This window comes from Anser anser (assembly GCF_964211835.1).
Source record: "Anser anser genome assembly, chromosome: 4".
Lineage (NCBI taxonomy): Eukaryota > Metazoa > Chordata > Aves > Anseriformes > Anatidae > Anser > Anser anser.
In genome coordinates, this window is record NC_139724.1 from 73,658,248 (window position 1) to 73,681,797 (window position 23,550).

The 23,550-nt window shown below is 37.1% G+C and overlaps 1 long non-coding RNA gene across 1 annotated transcript in view; it reads left to right on the top strand.

Annotated features, from left to right (window-relative positions):
• Positions 1 to 23,550, top strand: part of LOC310899460 — a 55,149-nt gene that overhangs the window by 15,335 nt on the left and 16,264 nt on the right. The window contains exon 2 of the long non-coding RNA XR_014584294.1: positions 21,001 to 21,124. This is a non-coding gene — a long non-coding RNA (uncharacterized lncRNA). The remainder of the gene's footprint in view (positions 1 to 21,000; positions 21,125 to 23,550) is intronic.

Consider the following 23,550-nt stretch of genomic DNA (forward strand, 5'->3'; position numbering starts at 1 on the left):
ATTGATTCAATTAATTTAAAACAAATCAGATGATTTAGCCTTGAGAGCCTCTCTCACTGCTCCTGTGTCTCCACCAGCTATGGATGGAGGCCAGATAACTTGTCTTCCAGAGGCACCAGCTGGATAAATAAATCCCATTCCTAGAAGGACATAGATGATTTAAGTAAATTACCTAGGTGAAAATGATCTTCTAGAGAGAGGAAAGAGGATCTAACAGCATAAGAAAACACATTTGTAAGCAGTCATGCACTCTCTGCAGACATTTTCATCATTAGGGGCTTGGGGGTCAGTTTTCTGCTAATGGAACAACTCTGATTCATAGTATCAACACCCACCCTAGTTAGATATAAAGAAATTAAAATGTCTTGCACTGATGCATATAATCCTTAGCTGACTGGCTAAAGTAATGCAAACGCAATACATAGCAAAATTGAAATATAGGCAGGTTAGACAGATGGGAAAATTAAAAATGGTCTTTACTATCTTGTTTTCATGAGTGTATGGAGGTAAGCTGTGGCTGTGATGTTTACCGTGTCAAATCTTGAGCAAATGTTCAGCAAAATTTTAAAGCTATAGAACTTTTCCTGATAGGATGGGCTAAAAAATCTGCCCTGCAAAACAAGAGCAACGGAAAGACATTCTTGGAAGACTTGCATGTGGATGTTGCTTTATAGTTCGGGACTTGTAAACTGTGCATGATATCAATGACATAGTTTCCACTATCGTGCATTAAATGGGGAAATTGGTGGAAATTGTGCATTTGAGGACAAATCTACAAGATTTTCTATGGTTTAGCTGGTTGTTGGAGATTCTTACAGAATCCAGGCTCCCTGACCCATTTAATGGAAATTTGTATAAAATATATAATTTTGTTCCTCTTAGTCACATTGTGTAAACACATACCTTATTTTTCTGTACATGCTGCTATTTTTTTTTTATTTTTAAAAAAACATTAATTTCGAAGAGAGTCTAGGAAAGAAAAAAATCCAGAGTGATTATGTTGCTTCACCTACTTTTTAGGTCAAAATGATATTGTGGAAAATAAAAACTACATGATAGTTGTACAGTGTGAAACCTCTTAAGTTTGTATATTAGAAGCACATCAGTAGAAGCCTCTGTTATCAGCTCCTTGAGGTTTAATGAATTTTACCTTCAGTGTACATATTGATTTAAAAGAACTGCCCCCCCCCCCCGAAAAACAAAACAAAACAAACAAAAAAAAAAAAACAGGCTCTGGCTTTAACAAAACTAGAGCTCTGGGATTTTGTAATTACTTTATGTGTAATGAAAAGTGCTGGATCCATGCTGATCCACTCTGTGCATCTCCAAAGCAATTTATCATTTTTCAGTCACTTAATAAACTACCGTGGAATTTGAGCGGTCAGAACTCACGTACTTCTGCTGTTGTCAAGGGCTACATTTCATGAGATTTCACTCCTTTCCTCACATTTCTTGCTGCCACTGCTTTAACAGCAGTTCCCCCAGTAGTAGCCAGCATGACCAGATGGTCATCAGTCTCATCACTGCTGGCTGAGGGCAAGTCTAGAAGACATCCTGAGCACAGCAGCAGCTTGTTCCGGTTGAAAAGACATTTTGCTCTGAGATTTTATTTTGTGTCTTAGGGAATTCAGTCATAAAATGGTTTGGGTTGGAAGGGACCTTAAAGATCACCTAATTCCAACCCCTCTGCCATGGACAGAGACAGCTTCCACTGGACCAGGTTGCTCAAAGGTTCTTAGTCTACCTCTTTGGTCTCTTGGTCTGATCATCAGGTTTTAGCCTTTGCAAAGGCTAAATTTTGCAGGACAAATAAGATATCTCAAGAGCCAGACTGTCAGAAGAGCCTAATTTGTGATTTTGAAAGGTACAGAAGATCTTACCAGAAAAAAAAAAAATAATAATGTAGGCATTTCTCTAATACAAGACTCTTTAAAGACCAAGATGACCCTCAAAATACTGATATTAAAAATAGAGAAATTGTGGGATCTCCATCATTGGAGAAAACAACTCTTTTCCTTATACATTGAAATAAAAGCTTTCGGAGTTAGGTCTTCACTTATTAAAACAGTGAGACAGTGGCAGAGGTAGATCACCAGGGAGACATGGAATACATTCAGGCAAACTTACTACACACTCTGCTAGATAAAAACTTGTCATTCAGTGAGGTATAGCAATTTTGAGCATGCACAAGATGTTAATATGAGCTCTGCAATTATTAGTAAGAATAAAAGGACTTCATCAGCAGATCTCAATGAGTGTGCTACAAAGAACTGGAATAATTTGTAAAAAAGGAAACTGGGATATATAGCTGTGGCGTGACTGACAGCATCCACAAGGCTAGTGTCAGCCCTGGGAACAGAACCAAGGACATTTTAATCCCTGAACAGAAATACTCCAAGTTATCACTTTTTTCTTCCCAAACGTGGTTCTGTCAACGAGTCATTATCTTGATCTAGGAACATTGTTTTTCAGGTCTTTGTGCCTATTCATTTCTTGGTGTCCCTGTGAAACAGATGATTTTTATCCCCCTGTGATTTCTGTCATGAGAACATCTGTGCAGGGGGACAGACAAAAAAGTCCCAAGTGTACTGATCCTATTATCTAGCTACCAGAACGTGTAATGTTCTGCTCTCAGCAAAACACAATGGATTTGATTCAACAACATAAATATAGAAACCATCAATTCCCCAAATAGCTAATTATTTTTGAAAGGGATACATTATTACTGCTACTTTTTAGAAGGGCAAATACTCATGAAACATCTGTTTTGAACCCATGAAACTTCAGAAATGTTCAGGGTCTAGATGTCCTTTACTCGTTTAAGACACATAGCTACTCTTCTACACCAAGACCAGAGCAATAAAGAATGGTTTTAGAAATACTTCAAATTCTAACAGGTCATAGAAACTGTTTGGGAGACAGTTTGTATTCAAAGGGTAAGGGCACTTCAGCTAATCTGGGCCACCTCCGATACCAAAATCCCAGAAGGCATGAATGAGTAGTGAATTATACAGGAACCATTCTTCTTTTCAGCTGTGTAGTTCCTTGACTAAAACTTATTTCCTTTGCTCTTTGCAACCTTCTTTGCTGAACTAAAAGTGTAAAACACAATGAGATGGTGATGTCTAGCCAAAATCCATTTATTTTTCTAAGAGGTTGATCTTTAACCTGTGAACTGGTGAAATCTTGTTTCCTAGGGAACTATTTCACAATTCTTAAGACCACCTGTTTGAAACAAACAAACAAATAAATAAATAAATAAATTCTTTATTTCCTAATTCACACCTTGAGAAATCCCCTATAAACAAAACACAGAGAATCAAAGAATCATTCAGGTCAAGAGGGACTTCAGCACATTTTCTAGCCATATCCCCGTAGCATCAGCTAGGACAGCATCACATCCAGTTGCATTTTGAATACCTCTGAGACTGGAAATTCCACAACCTCTCTAGACAAACTTAGACTTTAAATCACCTTCACCGAAAAAAAATTGTTTTATATGTTTCAACATCACTGCTTCTATTTAGATTTGTGTGCATTCCTACTTGTCCTTTCACTGAGCTCCACTGAGAAAAGACTGGGTCTCTGGTCTTTACCCCACCATCAGGACTTTGTGCATATTGATAAAACCCACCCTTGTCTTCTCCAGGCTGAATAGCTTTGGTGCTCTGAGCAGCAAGGATTCAAATGACATATGACACATACACTGAGCCCTTCATCTTTGTGGCTATTCACTGGATTTGATTCAGTAAGTCCCTGCCCAGAACAGGACCCAGCACTCCTGTTGTGTCCCACCCCTGCTGAACACCCTGCTGTCAGCACTCCCCTTAATGCAGCCCAGGAGGCTGTTAGCAACTGCTGGTGGTCATGTTGTTGTTCACCTGGAACGCAAGGGCATTTTATGCTCTCTAGCTTCTTTGTTTTCAATTTTCTTTCATAACCCTACCATAGTACTTCATCTCCCTTCCATGCTTCTTAGTACCAGCTAGGCAGAAGACAGCAGCACTGCCAGTACTTCCAAGCTCTTCTGGTACACGTTGTACAGCCACCATGAGCAAGCTGACTACATCCTCTAGCTTTTACTTCAATATATATTCCTCCCTTCCACCCAGCCACTGATTTTTACAGCTTTGTTCTAAATTCATCTTCTTTATAACATCTTGGCTTTGATCTACTTTGGTAGAAAGTGATAGGCAAGTAGGCAAACCACTTAAACCTTGTTTCTTTAAGAAAGTTTGCTGATTTATTTATTTTCTTTAAGAAAAACAAAAAATCTACAAACAAACAAACAAAAAACTGCCAATAGAATTATAGGCTTGAGTCTAATAAAAATGCTGGATAATTACCATTGCACACTTACAGCTTTGTCAGATTTCAGAATCATGCTGCCTTCTCTTCTTCCTGTTTTTTTCCTCACTTTTCCTTTCAGATAAATTAATTTTCAGTTTTAAAGGTGCTTGTGAATTTTAGAAGCCATCAGCTTCAGATATTAAATAAAAAATAGGAAAAGAATAGCTGCTCTGATAGTTGAAGGTGCAGATTGATGTGTTTACAGGGCTTTAATTATTTACTTTTCTGTTAGAGGGAAACTGCAGCAAAACATGCATCAAAGCTCTGTCTGCAGAACTCAAGCAGCCTGCCACTGTATGAGCCAGAAACTAAAAAAAAAAAACATTGCCAAAGGCACAAACCAACACAGCAGTTTGCCCACAGACATCACTTGGGATGTATCTTATTAGTAAGAAAAAGAGCAAGGAGTATTCACCCTGCAGAGCACATCCAGAAGTAAGGATGTTAATCAACCTTTACACAAAGTTGATTAAGGGGTACCACCTCTGCACAGACTTTCACAAAAGCTCTTCTGTGGGAGGATGGAGGGAGTTGGATAGTTTACAAGAACAAACTTGAAAAGTGTGAACCATATCTCCATTGAATTCAGCAATACATTTATTTCTGGAATTAGGAGAATGCTCACCAGGTCCAACCCACAACATAACACAGGTTTCCTCAGCATGGCATCAACTAGGACTTAACAGTAACAGGTCAATATTACCTACCTTGTCAATGTATGAATTCTCCTTCCTTTGTGAAGACTACCAGGAACTGGAAACAAACTGGAAACAGGGACTTTTTTATTTAGAAACTAGTGACTGAATCTTCATGTGGAGTAGGAAGTTATATAATTGAAATTACACCATTCAGTGAAAGAATGCTGTTCGTGATGGGGGATGCCATTTGTCCTTAGAGAACCCATGCAATTCTCAAGCCTGAAAATGAGGGGAAGTAAGTGGAATTGTTAATTAATTGTAATTCCATATCAAAGCAGCTCATAAAATAGAGTCAAGACATAAGGTTATCATCAGCTATCATTATTTAGAGGAGCAACAAGAGAAGGTTTCATGCATTACATCAGTATATATTTTTTTTTGTGCATATCATGGAAAACCACCAAAAATTAACCAAAGAGATTCCAACTTCAAACAGAGAGATAATATATAAAAAACTTAGCTCCCACAATAACCTCTGTCAAAAATAAAATTAAAGTAAAAGTGATAACTCATAGAAAATACATTCATGTTTTATTGTGCAAAGAATAGTTTATCAGTGTATCTAAAACTGGTATTTCTAAAATCGAGTTTTCAGAATGCTAGAATTAAAATCTGAAGTTTGTTTATCTGAATATTAAGAGAACATTCAATTTCAGGGAAATAGCCCTGAATTCATCAGAAAACGATGAACAATGTTACTGTCTAGCAAATTATTCACTGTTAATTGAATAAAAGTTATTCTTTTGCACTTGAAATAATCTGAAAGTCAAGCATTACTAATTCTATTCAGAAAGCACGCTTAAAGTAGCACAACATAGCAAAATATAACGATTCACTGTGTCACAAAACACCATTATTTGCCTTAGTTTTCAGATATTTCTTGCTTAAAAGAAAAAGTGCAATAATGAAAAATAATTTTCTGTTAGATAAAACTGTATATGAAATAAATAAATAAATGGATAAAGTTTGCCCAGAAATGTTAGTAAACTGTTGATATAAACAGAAGGAAAAAATAATAATATCTGAGGCCACATGGCAAGAACTGAAAATAAGCAAGTGTTCTGGGTACAGTTCTAAGAAAGCACTCAAAACCACAGAATGAAAAACAATCAGAGAGGGGAACATGGTTTAGAAAAGCTGAGCTGAATGCAAAGGTGAAGTTATGCTGTGAATGTGCACAGAACAAATCAATCATTGGCACTAAAGAGACAGATCAATACACTGTAAACCCTGGCAAAGCTGAAATAGAGGATCAAGATATATTAGCCAGAATCACTGCAACGTAGGTAATGTCTCCTCTTCCACCTAAATTAGCTTCTTTGGAGCTCCTGTGTATATGTTTGTACAGTATTGTGCTGTGTCCTCTGAACAAACCCTGCCTGGTCTGTACCAACGCTTTGTGTAACACCATCATGGGTATATAACTACTGGCAAAGACTTGGCCCATACAGCAAAACTGATATAAAATCTGAGTAAATATGCTGCTAAACCCCAAGTTTTTTCAGAGACTATGGTGGAGAGTACTTTTATTGGGATCATCTTCGAAGTAACAGTCATGACAGCACCTAGCTTGGCTGAGTTTGTTGGCCTGAAGAGGGCTGTATTCAGCTAATATTCAGTGCTGGCGGGCAGAGAAAGAGAAAAGGGAGTGAAAGAAATGAAGATGCTCCCACGTTTTTATTCATCCTCATAAATCTATACCTGTTTGGAATTATTCGTTAAGTTTCTTAGGCTTACAAACAAAGATCTAGGCTTGGACAACTTGACTAATGATTCATCTTTCACTTTCTCTGCCTGATTCGTGACTTCCATACATTCTGTTTGCTAATGATACAGTTATTTAATAGAAGACTCTTGAAAACTACCACTGAAAGTTCTCTGAATGGCCTAAGTGATAGAGCAACATGTCTAAATCATACGCTTTACATGGCAAAGATCACCTCATAAAGAAATTATTCCATTTGCAGGCCATCTTCCAAATAGGATGGTAAAGTCTTTTTTTTTTTTTTTTAAGGATAATATTTTTTTCTTCTGGCTCCTGCATATGAACAATAATGTTCATAAGCACATATCATCAGTTTGTTTGAGATTACTTCTGTAAGAGAGTAAACACCACAGAGTGAAATGCTTATGCAACCATTCTCTAGGAACATTTTTGGTAGTTCAAAAAATGTTATGTCATTTATGTAGATTGCAGCTTTTAATTTCTTTTGGAGAGGATAAGAATAAGAAACATCAGTATTATATGCTATATACAGTTTACTTTTTCACCAGTGAAACATACTTTCATTTTTAACTCTTGAAACACAGATGATAGAACATCTGTTCTTGGAATATGACATATAGACTGAGTGAAACACAAATATATGCAAAACCTGAGCAATATGAATCTATAGCAATATGAACCAGGATCATATTGGTGGTGAATGTTTCTTATTGATTAACAACACGATAAAATGTTTTGCATTGTTTATCAACATGATAAAATGTGTTGTCTGCTAACAGAAGGCTTGTTTAGGGAAGAAAATCAATGAGACATTCTATTCCTTACTGTTATTTATTGTAGGACTGATCCAGTTTAAACAGAAGTTGAGATGGCTTCCCTGGATCTGACTCTTTAGTACTGTTTCATACATAAATAATCTTTTTCTTCTTATAGTTTGCTTTCAGATAAAACTCTTGAGACAGCATATTTAGCTATGGCTTGTAGAAGCATCTGGATGATCTATCAGTCTCTTCTTCACCTTGATTTATGTGAATCTAACACAGATCAGGGACATTACACATCCTACAGTTAGCAGGTTTTAAAAGGTCAAAAAAGAGCTCCCGTACCAGTCAATATCATAAACACAAAGCAGCTTGTAGAAACAAATCTTGGCTGTTCTGGTTAGTTAGGAAGGAAATGAGAAAGGGCAGCTAAACAGGAAGAAATACCCAGAGATGAAAGTTTTCCTTAAGGCCTTCCAGAAGGTCTATGAAATAAATATTTTCTATGAGCAGAATTTTTATTGTTAGCTGTGGCTTAGGTTGGTCCCAGGAGACAATGGATCAATATTTCTGGAATAGTATGGCAAACAGGTTGAACAGCTACTGCTTTTCCAAAATGGGATAAAAACCAGTGGGTTCTGCATTTCTTCCAAATTATGAACATTGATGTGTATTTTGGCATAGAGAGGGTATAGGATGGGCTGGAGAACATTGTCTTATGAAGGTTTCACTTAGCAATCAGCAATTCGACTAACTGGTCCAAGAAACTGAGAAGATATAGTATGCTTCCCTCCTGGTTGCTGGTGTCCAGCCATGGGCAAGGAAATGAACCAAAGCAATCCCTTTCAAGCTGAAAATGCTCTATGTTCTTTCCATTTCCAGAATTTCTCAACTTTGCAACCCATCGTAGGATGTAAAAGTGCAGTCATACACCACACAGCTGATGCATGGTATGACTGCACATCAGACAATCAATTTGAAGCTTCAAAGGCTTTAGAATAACACTTAGCGTTTAATAAAATTTGCTGTTACTGTTTCCCAGACCAACATATGGAGACTTACATTTGACAACACTAAAGCAACTTGGTTAAATAAATGTCATCGTAATGGTCTTGATCCTTTTTGGCACTGAAAATACTTGTTATTTCAATCATGAGTTTTTATTTTTTTAATTCTCTGATAAGTACATAAATGTGATAGGAGCATAAGTACTGGAGGAGAACACCATAACACAGCTTTGTCTCCTGTTATTTCTGTGATATTCTGATTAGAGGAAATTCAAGACATATGTTAATCACTTTGAATAATTTCAAAGAAAAAGGAACAGCTTGAATTGTTTATTTTTTTCTCCAACACCTTGTGTTTGTTCTTTTTTTTTTCAAGAAATAGTTTCCTTTTTTTTCTTTTAGAATTATCTAATTACATTACTTTATTTAAATGTATATGTAGAAAACAAGAAACAAACCATAAAAACCTGTTTTTAACTAAGAACACCATCTTAAAATTCAATTGTAATTTTATAAAACCGTAGAAATTTCCAAGGCATTTTCAGTGCTGTTAAGAAGTCATTTCGTTCATAAGTAAAGCAGAAAGTAAACCATAATACATTTTCTTTGACTTTTGTCAGCAATTTTTCTACCTATATTTCATGTGTTTACTGTTAGACCAAATACTGACATAGATTTTAAGACTCTAGTTTATAGAGTACAAGTGGAGAAAGCAATCTGTTATCTATCAAGTCCTGCCCTATGGTTCTGAATGTTCTTAAATAAGGGAGCTTTTAGAGATAAAGTTTCCGTCTGTTAAACAGAAAGGGTGCCTGATCCCAATGGTCTGTGCAAATGTCATTGCTTGAATACTTGCAGAATGTTTCCAAGTACTTATTGAGTGCTGGGGAGGAGTTGTACAGAGTACAACTCTGAACTCTGTACTTTTCCATCACCTAGGGTGAAGGCTATGATAATTTCTGACAATTTGTCAGTTCGGTTGAGTTTTTTTTTTTTTTTTTTTCTTTTTTTCTGGTATATTTAACTTAACACGAGAGTCAGTGGAAAACTTTGCTTCCAGCTTGTGAATTTCACTTGTAGTAACATGGTGATACTATCTTTAGGGGAACATCTGAGAAAGTTTCTCATTCCCTGTTCCAGTCACAAACCAAGATTAGGAAAGCCAATTCTCCATCCTTGGAGTTGAAAATGGAGATAACTTCTGTGTAACCAAAGATGGGATTCTCTAAGGGGACGGAGGGGTTTATCCTCCTGAGATGTTAGATATTGCTAGCAGTAGCAATGAGTGGGTAAAAAACATATTTCAGTATAGCTGGGAAAATATAAGATCAAACTTTGTGCTGGATCCTGGTTACCCAGCTGGCCAACAGGTTATTCCGTGAACTGGCTGGAAAATAAAAAGCTAGTAGATACAATGTAAGTCATGTCAATTCTTCACAGAGAATTTCTTACACATACTTCTGTGTTAATTTAGTGCACAGAATTGGTTTGGGATCAACCCCAAATTGGCCTCCTTCTTCCCCATAGACTATAATATGGGGAACAGGTTACTCAAGAATGCCTGTATAATTTTAAAGAACATTCTGGATCTGGAAGCAATATCAAATCAGATGAAAAAAAGTGTTATACACCCCTTTCTGTTAAATTCTTTTCTTAGATAGGCAGGATTGCAGTACATTTTCATATATCTTCATATTTCATATATGTGATTTCTCCCTGTTCTTTCTCCCCATCCTGATCAGCCTTACCACACTATAAATGAAAGCTCAGCTGTTATATATGGACCAAAATGTGAATATGCAGATCCAAATGGGAATTCTGATGCCCACATCCTTAATCACTTTTTCATTTAAAATCAAAAAAGACTTTGTTGGGAATTTGGTTTGTCCAACACTTAGGCTGTCAGATCTTTTTTTTTTTTTTTTTTTTTTCCTCTTGATACACCAATGATCACAGTGTAATCATAGGCTATGAATGAGAAAGTCTTCCTTTAGCTGAATGGAAATGACATAGAGCCATATTCTGTGATAGTAAAAATAAGAAACATAATGTTGAATAGAAATTGTCAAATCTGAAAAATTATGAGTGTTTTAAATTTGGTTAATAATGTTATAGTAAAGCGTTATTATTATTACTATCAATACAAGACCACATTACCAAATAAATGTAGTGAATATATATTCTAATCATGATAAATCTCTTTTCCCTGAATGACAAATTATTTGTTTGGAAAATTTTGGGTTTTCACCAGTGTTTTTTAAAAGCCTTTAGGAGAAGAAATAAGAAAGGAATAAAAAGGGGAAATGGATTTTTCCGGGTTAAATGTGGTACATTAAAAAGATATCCATTTACTTTTTCCAGTTGTAAAAAATGAGAGTATGTTTGTGCCTGGAAAGAAAATGCAAGGCAAACCCCACTGTGTTCACAAATAGCAATCAAAAGACAAAGATCCATATGATGATTGTTGCACCAACAAACAGGGGCCCCATTTTTGGTTCTGCTTGCACAGTCTTTGGGACATGCCCTTGAGCATGTTCTGCTGGTTGCTCACTGTCCTGCCTCAACAAATCTCCACAGATGGCTTGGAGACTGAGCTGCCATGTGTGGGGTTGGCTGTACCCAGCAATATATCGTCTACCTCTAGCTGTGATTTTAGAGGACTAAGTGTCGAGATGTATACAAGCCAATGGCATTTCATGTGCTCATGAGGTTGGCACCTAACAGATTTAATGGCTGCACAGCCATCCAGCATAATCTAGAGTGAAAAGAAAGTCTAGGCATATTTAAAGTTGCTGTAGCTTTCCTTTTACTGAAGTGAACAGTATAACTCCTGTTGGCTCCAAGAAAATAGCGTTACTCTGAGGTTACAAATTTTAGAAGACTTCCCTGAGAAAGTCTTTTCGTTTCGTATGAAGGAGGCTTGGTTTTCTGCCTTTAATATATGGACTCAAACGTTAAGTTAAGAATATGGCCAGAGTAATATGTGCAGTCACGTGGCAGGGAGAAAATGTACCCTAAATGTGTAAGAATTGTAGCTAAAGACATTTTCATGTGCCATATTTCATTAAAAAAGCAATCTGATCTTGTGTGTCAGAGAAAATTGAATGCATTAGAAAATTCTAAAATCATTTGTTTAAGTGGTTTACTGCTGTAATACAGCGGTAATTTTCTTTAATTCAATCAGAAAGCCATTTCCTTATTCTTGCTAACCTCAGTGATATAGCACTTGTGCAGCAGAAAGGTCAGAAAAGCTCCATTTTAAGGTGTTTGAGCTAATCAGTTTATTAATAATGACTTGTTTTCTTTCTTTCCTCTGGAAAATAAACATTTTTTTTTCACTCCCTTTACTGGATTCTTCTATTTTTCATCTGTTTTTCAAAAACAGCAAACCAATCTACTTACCAAGCCACCATCCTGCAATTTCATATCTAAAAGGTTTTTTAATTATCACGAGGCCAGTCATGTTAGATATTTTCAGCATTTCCTTTTCTTGCAAGTAATAAATAACTGATAAAAAATACAGATTGTTACCGCAGGTGTGATTTAAACAAACAAACAAACAACAACAACAACAAAAAACTTTCAAGTATTACAACATACCATATTTAACTTTTAAAATATTAACACGTTTACATATATTTCCCAAAGGTACTATATCAAAAGTTACCGTCTAAAATGGATATAATTTAAATCCTTTTGATATTCTCGCTCAAGGGGATTACATCTGAATTTTAATGTCTGTTTTTGCTTTCAAAGTGAGTTTTCAGGTGGTCTGTTTATAATGTACTCCACGAGAAGATTGACAGCTACAATTAGGAGGCTGGATGAGATGATCATTTCAGTACCTTCTGGCTTTGTGAGCGGATTGGCTAGCTTCTCTATATAACCAGCTGATACCACTGTGACTTTGCTGATTTAATACAAATAAAACACAGAGACAGTTTTTATACTAGTATATGTGAAGAGTGAATATATGAAGATAGTAGCTGTCAGTGGTGAAAGAAGAAATCTTTCCTCTGTACATACACGTGGATGGCAGGCTGGGATCCCATGTTGCAAGGGCGGAGAAATAAGCCTTCTGACAGCACAAGCTCCATGGATATTGTACAACAGTTTTGTAAAGTTCTGTTGTGAAAAGGAACACCTGTGTTTAGACTTCCAGAGATTTAAGTCCAGATGGATTTTCTAGTTCACATTTCTAATTTTAAATGTGCTTTTAAACCAATGTAATATCTCCTTCTTGATTTTCTTCCACTGGCTGTACATTACAGCTGTATTTGTTTCTGTCTTAAATATAATCCTTCAATTACCAGCACTGTCATGCCCCTGTGACTCACAGAGAATTTTGCAAAAAACATTGCTGAATATCTTGTAAACCTGGGACACGTGAATGTGTCTAGAAAAGATTGCAGAGAGGAAAAAATAAACAGTTCCAGCCTAAGACACCAGAGAAGCAAAGGATCAGGGAGCGGTACATCATGGCCTTTACTGATAAAGAAACCCTTTAAAATTATTGCTGTAGCTCCACTATTATAGTTTTCCCCTTATGAGCTGTAATGCTGGTGCCACAAGAGGGAGCAGGGACATGAATGATTTTGCACTTTGCTTTATGACTGTCCCAAAAACAAAGCGAGAGCTCTGCAGATCTGAATCCAGAGGCTACAAAAATGCCTGATGGGACAAAGCCACTTCATATCCACAAATAGACTTGGCTGATGCAAAAGTCATGAAATTGATAGAGCACCAGTTGCTGAGCTTTAAGAGTTAACTTTTTTTTTTTTTTTAATTGTGAAGAAGGTCTTAATATCCTAAAACTCTTGTACCATCCTCTTCCATTCAGAGAAAGACTTCATCTTTCATAGTTACACCAACAATTAGAGAGATCTTGGAGATGATTAAAAAGCACAACAAATTTGTATCTTTAGACATATTCAAAATTTGGGCAGCTATTGAGTGGGTTTAGCTACAACAGTTTCATGTAAGTTTCTTGTCCTCTATACTCATTTATAGAGGATGTGGATACGTGTGTAAACTGGCATCATATATTAAATTTTTATTTAACTTTACAAGAAACAGATAACCTAAATCCATTACATTTCAATTTAGCTTGCTTATTCATCTGTTTAAGATGCACAGAGAGGACATACAGAGATTGTTAAGATTAATGGGTGGCTGACTAGTAGTTGAATTCACATATGGAAACAAAGCACCTGAAATAATTGCAGTAGGAAACTCCTAAAATTTATTTTAATTTGTATGTGGCATTTGTGTTTGCTTGTGTAAGGGCCAGATTGCTCACAAATCCATTTCCCTTGTACCACTCAAATAATACATGGAAATGACCTTAATCTAACAGACCATGGTAGACACAGAAGTCAATAGTAATTCTGATAACTTTTTCACTTGCTATTAGAAATGCAAAGCCTTTTTTTGGGGAAAGCATATAAGCATGAGCTCAGTTTTAAGTATATACTTATCTTTGCTACCCTGAATTTTGGCCAGAAAGAGATGTAAACACATCAGCAGTTAAGTGGCATAGATATTTTGCATTTTATGTGAATAAATATCATGTTATAAATAAAAGCAAAGTACAACTTATTTAAATTAATGGATATCATTGAAATTTCACAAAATGGATACAAACTCACCAGAGAATTGCATTAAGCTGGAGAACAGAAGAGAGTTTCCAAATGTCAGATGAAATGAGACTGTTACAAAGCCTGCTAGTGGAAATAATGAACTGAAAAATATAATCCTTATCTGAAGACGGGACATGAGAAACTGATGAATGGCTCTGTATGACACAGTTACTTGCGACACCAGCAAACTGGGCTCACTGTCCTAAAAGATATTTTCCAGCCTGTTGTTTCCCGAGGGCCTTGAAAAGTGGGCCAGTGCCTTAAACACTCTGACACCATCCATGTTTGACCTGGCTGGTTTCCAGGGTAGATTATTTTGGGGTACACCACTTACCAATTTTCTCCCACGTACCATTTGCATCTTAATCTGTCAATGCTCCTGTTGATTCGTGTGGCTCTGTTCAACAAGAAGATCTAGGATTGACATAAATTCTGCAGTTATGGTGATTTATGTGTGTAAAAGAGAATGTCAGAGAGAAAGCAACCTTTTATCCTGATAATTTTTTAAAAATATTCCTAAAAGCATTGCTGGCAGACACAGCCTGCCAGTGCCGGGCCAATTCTGAATCCACTCAGCTTGTGGATTATTTCTCACCTGTAGCACGTTGTTGTTTGGGAACTGTGTTAACAGAGGTGCCCGGACTGCACAGTGCAAAAAGTAGCAAATAGCTTGCTGAAAACCTGGGATAAGGGTTGTGTGTTTGTGTATTCTTCCTTTTAATTCTTCTTGGCCCTCACAGTGAAATTTGATTCATCAGCCCATGGTAGTTTGTTGAGGCCCCAGGATAGACTTAATCACTTTGCACTATAGCGAATCACACTTTTAGGTGGAACACAGCAAACTGTTTACCAAAGTAGTTTGACTTAATCTAACCGTAATAAAAACTTGTGTTCTCCTCTCCTCTCCTCTCCTCTCCTCTCCTCTCCTCTCCTCTCCTCTCCTCTCCTCTCCTCTCCTCTCCTCTCCTCTCCTCTCCTCTCCTCTCCTCTCCTCTCCTCTCCTCTCCTCTCCTCTCCTCTCCTCTCCTCTCCTCTCCTCTCCTCTCCTCTCCTCTCCTCTCCTCTCCTCTCCTCTCCTCTCCTCTCCTCTCCTCTCCTCTCCTCTCCTCTCCTCTCTTTTTTTCTTCTTGTTCACTTCATTTCTCTGTTCAAATACTTCTACTTTGTCTTTTGCTAGCACAGTGACAATTTTCTTAGGTAGTTTGATGGACACGCAATTTATTAAAACAGAATTCTCCAAAAATTTTCCCTCATTTCTGCACTAAGCCAACAACCACATCTTGTTTTGCTTCATAGAGGTGTTACCTCCATAATTGTTATTCCAGCCTAATTGGCATGTATCCCCCTTGTCCTTGGGTTAGTTTGACGACATTCCAATGGAGTAAGTGGCCTGTTCTGGGAGAAATTTTATTTGTACTCATAGCCAGGCAGGGTTTCTAGCCTTTACAGAGTGATGTCTTATCATTATTAATGCTGACTTACTGTCTTGAAAGAAAAGGGAGTAATTTAATATTTAAAAAATCACATGGACTGGTGAATAAAGAAGACATTGATGAGCAAAGAAATAAAGCTATTTTCTCCCTTATTTCTTTTAATGGACTTTGTTAAGTCAGCTGGTGAATGTTTCAAATGTGGACGATATTACCCACTTATAAAGAACTGTCACTGTTAAGATACTGCAATTTCTGTAATATTAAATCTTAACCCTACATGCTGCATAAGTTGTGTCCATTAGCTGGTGCCTTGCCAGACTTTAGCCATAATTTTTTCTTTGCAAATTTTTCTGACAATTCAGAGCCATAAGGAGCACTTATCAGAAGAAGTGAAGGAAGCCATATTTATACAGTTAGAGGGCACTGTATAAACACACCCCAAACACCTTAATTATCACTAGCAATTTATCCAGACTGCTATTTATCCAGGATGTTTTGATATCAACATGTACTCTGATGGCCTTTGTAATTTCTTGATCACTATGCAAATCAAATTAGCAACAATAAAGGATGTGAGAGGACATGTCTCATTTTGAAAGAATCAGCTATCTTCAGGCTAATCCTTTAAGTGGTAAAAGTCAATATTGATAAAGACCCTAAATAAGGAGAAGGTCATTTTCTGTGTGTAGGTGACAGCATGGCAAAAAGTTAATCATAGGTAAATGAAGTCAAGCTTAGTCTGCTGAGCCAGAAACACAGAAAGAAACAATAAGAGATGATGACTAATAACGGAAAAAAGAAAGTGCAACCTTAAGTTCTTTCAGAATTGTTACAGGAAAGCGTAGGACAAAAATTTATCTCTTTCTCTCACTCTCATATATGCTTGGTTAATATATTATTTATGACTCTTCGTGGAGCAAAGGTTATTCAGTGTATTGGTTTTCTGGATATTTGTTATACCCTAGCTGGGAATAGGAGTGCTGTAAAATACAGGGTATCAGTTTCATTTTACATAAAGTCATGGAGAACTGGGAATTTTATGTCATCACAAGGTACTTAAGACAGAAATAGCTCCAAGTGAAAGCATGTAAATAGGGCAAAGAGAAGCTGTGTCTTCAGTGGAAGATGCTGTACTTGGGAGTGAGGGCAGAGCTGAATTTACACTACCAGTCTCCCTTTTTTCACGGTACCTATACTTACAAGTCATGAAACCCATGATGAGCACTGTTTTTTTTTTTTTTTTCAGAAGCAAAAGAAAAAAATGCCCATTGGGATGATAAATGTGGTGTGTGTGTGTGTGTGTGAGGAAGTCATCAGAGAAAGAAAAGCTAAATTTGATTAGTTTGCGATACCCTTTTCAATGTACTGACCAGAAATGTTGTAAGTGCTTCATGGCTGGATTATATAGAGGGAAAATTGGACTGTGAGGCTGTTTGGAAAGCTACGCGGTCTGTGCCAAGGATGAAAGCTGATTTGTAGGCTATATCTGAAATAGGATTGATACAAACTGTATGGATTTATAGTTAGAATGGGAAGCTGGTTCTTTGAGAGCACTAAAAAACACTGAAGGTTTGTCTAGGGGGAGATGAACCTGATGCCACGAGTAAGAATTTTGAGACAACACAGAGTGTTAGGAGGCCATAGATATACAGCTGGAACAAAAAAATGGGGTCCAGTTTTTAATAGATTTTTTTCATCAGCAGTGTCTATTGCTCTTTTTATTTTTATTTTTATTTTTTTTCCTGAAGAATTATGATAATAGTAGATTTAGGATTTTCTGCCTTTTATAGGGCAATCGAAGGCACTTACTCTTAATGGAGGCATAATTGTATTATATATTGCTGTAAGTACTGTAGCACTCCTGGGTGAACCTTACTGGAACACAACTATTTTGTTTATCAAAGACTAAAGGATTTAGAATGATTTCCATCCTACTTGTAACTATATTGGAAAGATTGGTTTCCAGATGAAATCTAATCTTCTGTTGTTGTTGTTGTTGTTATTGTTGTTTTTTCTTTCTAAAACTTTTTTTATAGAATTATAGAATCATACATTGTTTTAGGTTGAAAAAGATATTAAAGATCATCTGGTTCCAACATATATTGGACCAAGATGCCCAAACCCCAGCCAATTTAGCCTTGAACACTTCCAGGGATGCGTCATCCACAATATCTCTTGGCAATTTCTTCCAGTGCCTCACCACCCTCTAAGTACAGAATTTCCTCCTCATATCTAACCTAAACCTCTTTTAGCTTAAGTCCATTACCCCTTGACATATCTCTACAACCCCAGACAAAGTGTCCCTCCCCAGCCTTTCTGTAGGCCCCCTTTAGGTAATGGAAGGCCACTGTGAGGTCTCCTGGAGCCTTCTCTTCTCCAGGCTGGCCAACCCCAGGTCTCTCAGCCTATCTTCACAGGACAGGTGCTCCAGTTTTTTCCATAGAAGCATAGATTGCAATTTGATGTTGGATCTGGTAGTGGAAATGATGCGTGAAAATCATTAGTCACATTTACTGATATTTACTGATAACTTTGTATCTAGCACAATATCCATTGCCATGAAAAGGTTGTGACACATTGGAAGCTTCCTTTATATCTCTTCCCCTGAAAATTTCATGAAAGCTAACGGAGGCCAGTGAAACGTTATTTTTGACAGACCAACATGGTTTGCTGAAAATGTTATGGACAATTCTACTCCCAGGCTGGTGAAAAGAAATATCAAAAAAAGGCAATTATCATAATACTTTTCAATGTATTGTTTTTTGAAACTGCTATAGCTCTTCCATGGAGGGCTCTCTGAATTGTGGTGATCATTTTAGCTCTCTGAAATAATGAACAGCATAATGGAAACTAAGCTGTTCACAGTTTAACTGAAAGGGATTGGGTGATTGTTTCCTAGGAAACAGGAAAGAAAGGGTTTGAGTGTCTCTTAAAATATAAAATATACACATACAGAGTGGGTTGTAGTCACGTGGTAAAAAGACGTACCATAGATAGCATAATTACAATCAGAAATGCCAAACAATGTCATGCAGATTTTCTGGAAAATCTCAAAATCCTTCTCATTTCAGAACAAGTTGGCTACAATTTCTTCAGAAAATTAAAATTCACACTAGACTGGAATTAAAGTCTCAGGGAAGGAAAATATTGGCCTTCCAATATTTAGTCCAATATTGGACATTTCAGCCAGGTTAGTGTAGCTGTACCCACACTGAATTTATTTTTCAGTGAGCTGAAGTATAACAGAAGAGAAAATCATCCTTTCCTTCAAAGCCAGCTGAAGGCTACCGTGCGGTTTTGTGGCAGGAAGAGAAAAGTGGGAGAAAACATCAAAAGAGGAGAGAAGCAAAAGAAGGAAAAGCTTTGAGGAATCAGGCTTGTGCCTGGTTGTTGGAAGAGTTTTGAAAACAGAGATTTCTTGATGGAGCATCTCTGCATCAAAGGACTTCTCAACCTATTATAACTTCTGTCTCAGGTTCAGGGACATCAACAACAGCTGTCAGGAAGAAACTCCAGGGCACTGGCTTAAGAAAAGTAACTTGCAGAGTCTTAGCTCTTTCACTGCCCACAGCAGTGGTCTGCTTTGAATGTACTTCAAGCTAGATTTAGGCTTTATCATTTCCCTTCAAGTACCTTGTGAGATTCCACTCCAGATGGGTTTTGGCTTTTCTAACCCTATCCCTACACATTCAGTGTCTCTATATTCTTCCCAAGTCACCTGGTCTAGCTTCTACCTCTTGTACATCTCCCTTTTTATGTCTGAGTTTTGTCAGGAGCTCCTTATTCATCTGTACAGGCCTCCTGCCACCTTCACTTGATTTCCTGCTCATCAGAATGGACAGTTCTTGAGCTTGAAGGTGATCCTTGAAAATCATCCAGATCTCCTCTACCCTTCTTTGTCTCCAGTAGTCTTATTCCATGGGATTATTCTAAGAAGATCTCTGAAGAGGCCAGTGTCTGGTCTTCTGGAGATCATGGTTATGATCCTGCTTTTTGCCTTGCTCCTCATGTTAACTCCACCATCACACACACACTACAACAAATGCTGCCCCTGACATTCACATCCCCAGTCGGTTCTCCCTTGTTTGTAAGTGTCAGGTCCTGCAAAGCTTCTCCCTCTTTGTTTCCTTGGTCATCTATGTCAAGAAGTGTTCCTCTATGCACTCAAGAAACCTCCTGGCCTGCCTGTGCTCTGGTCTGTTCTCCCTCCAGCAGATATCAGGGTGATTGAGTGCCCCATGAAGACCAGGGTCTGCAAATGTGAGGCTTTTCCACTTGTGTGATCAGGTGGTCTGTAGAAGACACCCTGTCTAATCCTGACTATGCGTCATCATCTCCCTCTGTGGTCATTCATAGTTCAAGGGTCTCCACAAGAGGTTGGCCATCCTGTTGGCAAAGACTTTTTTGCACCACTTATGTTGGTGCTGTCTCTTTCCAGAAATTTTTTCCCTGGGCAGGGGGAGCTTCTCCACCCACCCCAGCCTGCCCTGTTCCCTGTCCCTGTCCCATCAGCCTCCATGGGTAGCCCCCATCACTCCCAGCCCCCAGGGAGCCACTGGCCCTGCTTTGTCCTGATGCCAGTCCAGGCGTGAATCTAGTTCTGTCACGCAGTAGGAAATGAAAACAGTTTGTAAATAAGCATTATAGGTACATTTGAGTGTTTCTGAATACTACTTGATTAATCTTGGATAATCATTTTGTAAGTGAGAAAATGGAAGAAACTGATGAATAAAGGCTTGGTCTTCCTGTCACAGCAGTGCATTATCAGAGGGGCAACGATAACCTCTCACTCCACACTTTCAGCTACTGCAAATGTGAGATAACTGGACTTAGCTTACCCCCAAACTGAAATCAGTCCCACCACCTTATGTATGAAGGGCTGAGAATGGACAGGGTATAGGTAGCTCCTGCAGCTCTCATTGTCTGCTATAACCTGATAAAGCACTGTTGCTTATGAAATTGAGCTCTAAGTACTATGAAAACCTAGGCAACATTTACTTAAACGGATTTGTCTTGAAAAAAGAAAATCAATGAATAGGAGGAATTAGAAATCTAATTTAAATCTCAGTATACCTCACCATTTACTTTGGTATTCTCATGAGGAATTCTTGTTCTCACTAATACCATATTTAATAGGAGGAGCTCTTAATGTCTCCAGTTATAAAAGGATTTTAATATCCTAGAGAAAACAATAAAAACAATAATTTAATCCTTTTTTTTTTTATTTTTGTGCTTTATAACATCCTCTCTGTTGAGATTGCACTGAGCTGGTCTCAGTGGTGCTGTCATATTGAGTGCTGAATGAACACTGAACTAACAGCCATTTCTTATTAATATTGTTTCGAGCATCTTTTGGCCTTTGCTCCTCTTCTTTGCTATCTGCCAGTTGCTTGCTGGAGTGAAGAGGATGAACTATGCTGAGGGCTATGAAGCTGAAGAACCGTGGAAAGCAGGAGGTGCTATAAGCCCTTTCCCTGGAGAGGGAAACAACACAATTCTTGCATATTCAGGTGAGTCTGAGATCAGCAGGTTTTGTCGTTATGTTAGTTCAATACATTCATGGCATGCAGCTCCTGAGAAAATGCAGGCTCACACTGAGAAAGGCCCTGCTTCTTTTTGGTTCTAGATACTCTCCTCCTGCATAATTGTATTTTATTTTATTTTAATTATTTTATTTTATTTTTATTTATTTTATTTTAATTATTTTATTTCATTTTATTTTATTTTTATTTATTTTATTTTATTTTATTATTTTATTTTATTTTATTTTATTTTATTTTATTTTATTTGTTCTATGTTTCTTTATTTGCTTTGTGCCACTTGTCCCCTGCAGGATGAGCAGAAGAAATAAAAATTCTTTTCCTCAATGTTAAGACTTTTTTTTTTTTTTTGTCTAAAATATGCTGTGCTTTTGCACCAGCATTGATGAAAATTTGAGAATTTCTCCTCCCTAGGCTCGTACTTATCCTGTCTTTCTTTGACTTTGTGATAAGTCATTCTGGAGACATTTTAGAGTTGGATATCTAGCTTCTCTGTTAAGCCAGGTTAATTTTGAGATAGATGTTTATTTTTTTGTTGTTGTGAGTTTAATAGAAGCTGACATTCAAGTTCAAATAAGTTCAAATACTCTAACCTTTTATTTAATACATATTTCAGTATTTTAAAATGAGCCTCTTTAAACTTAAGCAGCCATTCAAGAAGTCATTTTCTTACCCTCCCCCCTTGTTAAAAAAAAAAATAATCAGCATTTGCAGAAGTAGTTTTTGATTTTGACTTTAGCAAGGATGTTTCTGGATAATTTTATTAACTGTTTCATGTCCAACTGATTTCTTATACTAGCAATCAAGCTGTCAAAATTTTGGGGTGTTTTCTATGTGCATGAATCATTGCACAGTTTATATATCACGTTTTATGGTACACATATAAAAGTATGGTGTATATATATAAATACACATTTAAATATGTATTTAAATGTATGCATATAAATGTCATAATATATGTATGAGCACATTTATGTATGCATGTGTATGTTCATGTGTATGTGCATAAAACTCAAGCGCTTATGAACAGACATAAAGAAAATGAATGGGTAGCTTCTATTTGGAAATATATAAAATTTTGAGTTACTTAATTTCTTGCACCTTATTAATGTAAAATTATTTGTAGCCATCTCTTACAAAATTGGTGACAATGAAAGAAATTTTCTCATGACATAACAACATAAGGTGTTGCAATAGTCTTGGTTTTGGCTATATGCAGAGCACCTTGTACTGTCTGCAGTCTCATATAGGACTCAGCATCAGCAATACCACACAAATCACTCAAAGATAAATCAAGGGTCCAGTCTTTATAATGTTGTATATTAATACTGGATTGGGTCATCTCCAACAATCATATGCAATATCAGTGATTCACTGATGGCTGCTTTATGTCTGTAGTCTCAGTTAGCTGATAAAAGTCTTCCTCCCCAGGTGAAGCCATGGCTTATAAGAGAAACCAGCTGTGTATGAATGTGGAGGTGCAAGAAGAAACGAATAATGACTATTCTTGTCTTAAGATTAGTTGCACAGCAGAACCAGTGTGTGAACCAGATAGAAAGGCAAGAAAGACACCAGGAGGACTATTCATGTTTGCTACACATGAAATTTACTCTCTCTGACATGGAGCTGCCAGCTATAACTGTCAACCTGGCCACGTCATTTCATGCAAACCAGTCCCATGTCAGAAAGAGATTTCACACTCAGCAATATCTGGCCCATGACTGATACACGGTTTTGCTGGCATAAAACTGGCTGCTTTCTTTTCTGGCAACAGCACAGGTTCCACAGGTGGCTGGGTGTCTGCCCATGGACATGGTTCTTTCAGATGTCACTTTTTTTCTCTTCACCTCACGATACCACAAATTGGATCCAGTTATATGTAAATAAGATTTCACATAGATGCCATATTAGTTTCTTCTACTCTTCGCAGATCTGATATGCCCCTCTTTTTCACACATGAAAAAAAGCATTTTGATAAAGAAAGGGCAGACTAACTTCTAAAGAATTCAAGTGAAAACTGATCTACTTCTCCAGACTCTGCTTTAAATCTTAAAGTCTGTATACAATATTATGCCAACCAACTTGGGACTGAGTTGAGCTAGACACAGTCCCTTAAGAAAAGATAAATTCCAAGAAGAGATGTAGATTTCCTACTGCTATTATAAATCTGTGGTGTTCTTTTCATACATTTCTATGAATATATTAATATATTTTAATTATTAAATAATACTCGTGTTTATTTCTTACTACTTGTTTTGCAATGAATTTCATGCTGCCTCTAGTGAGCTGTACACTCTTCTTTGCTGTAGACAGAAATGGTATGGTGTGGAAGTGAACCCATTTTTGTGAAATGACAATGACTATCAAAAGCCAGAGATCCAAGAATTAAATTTAGG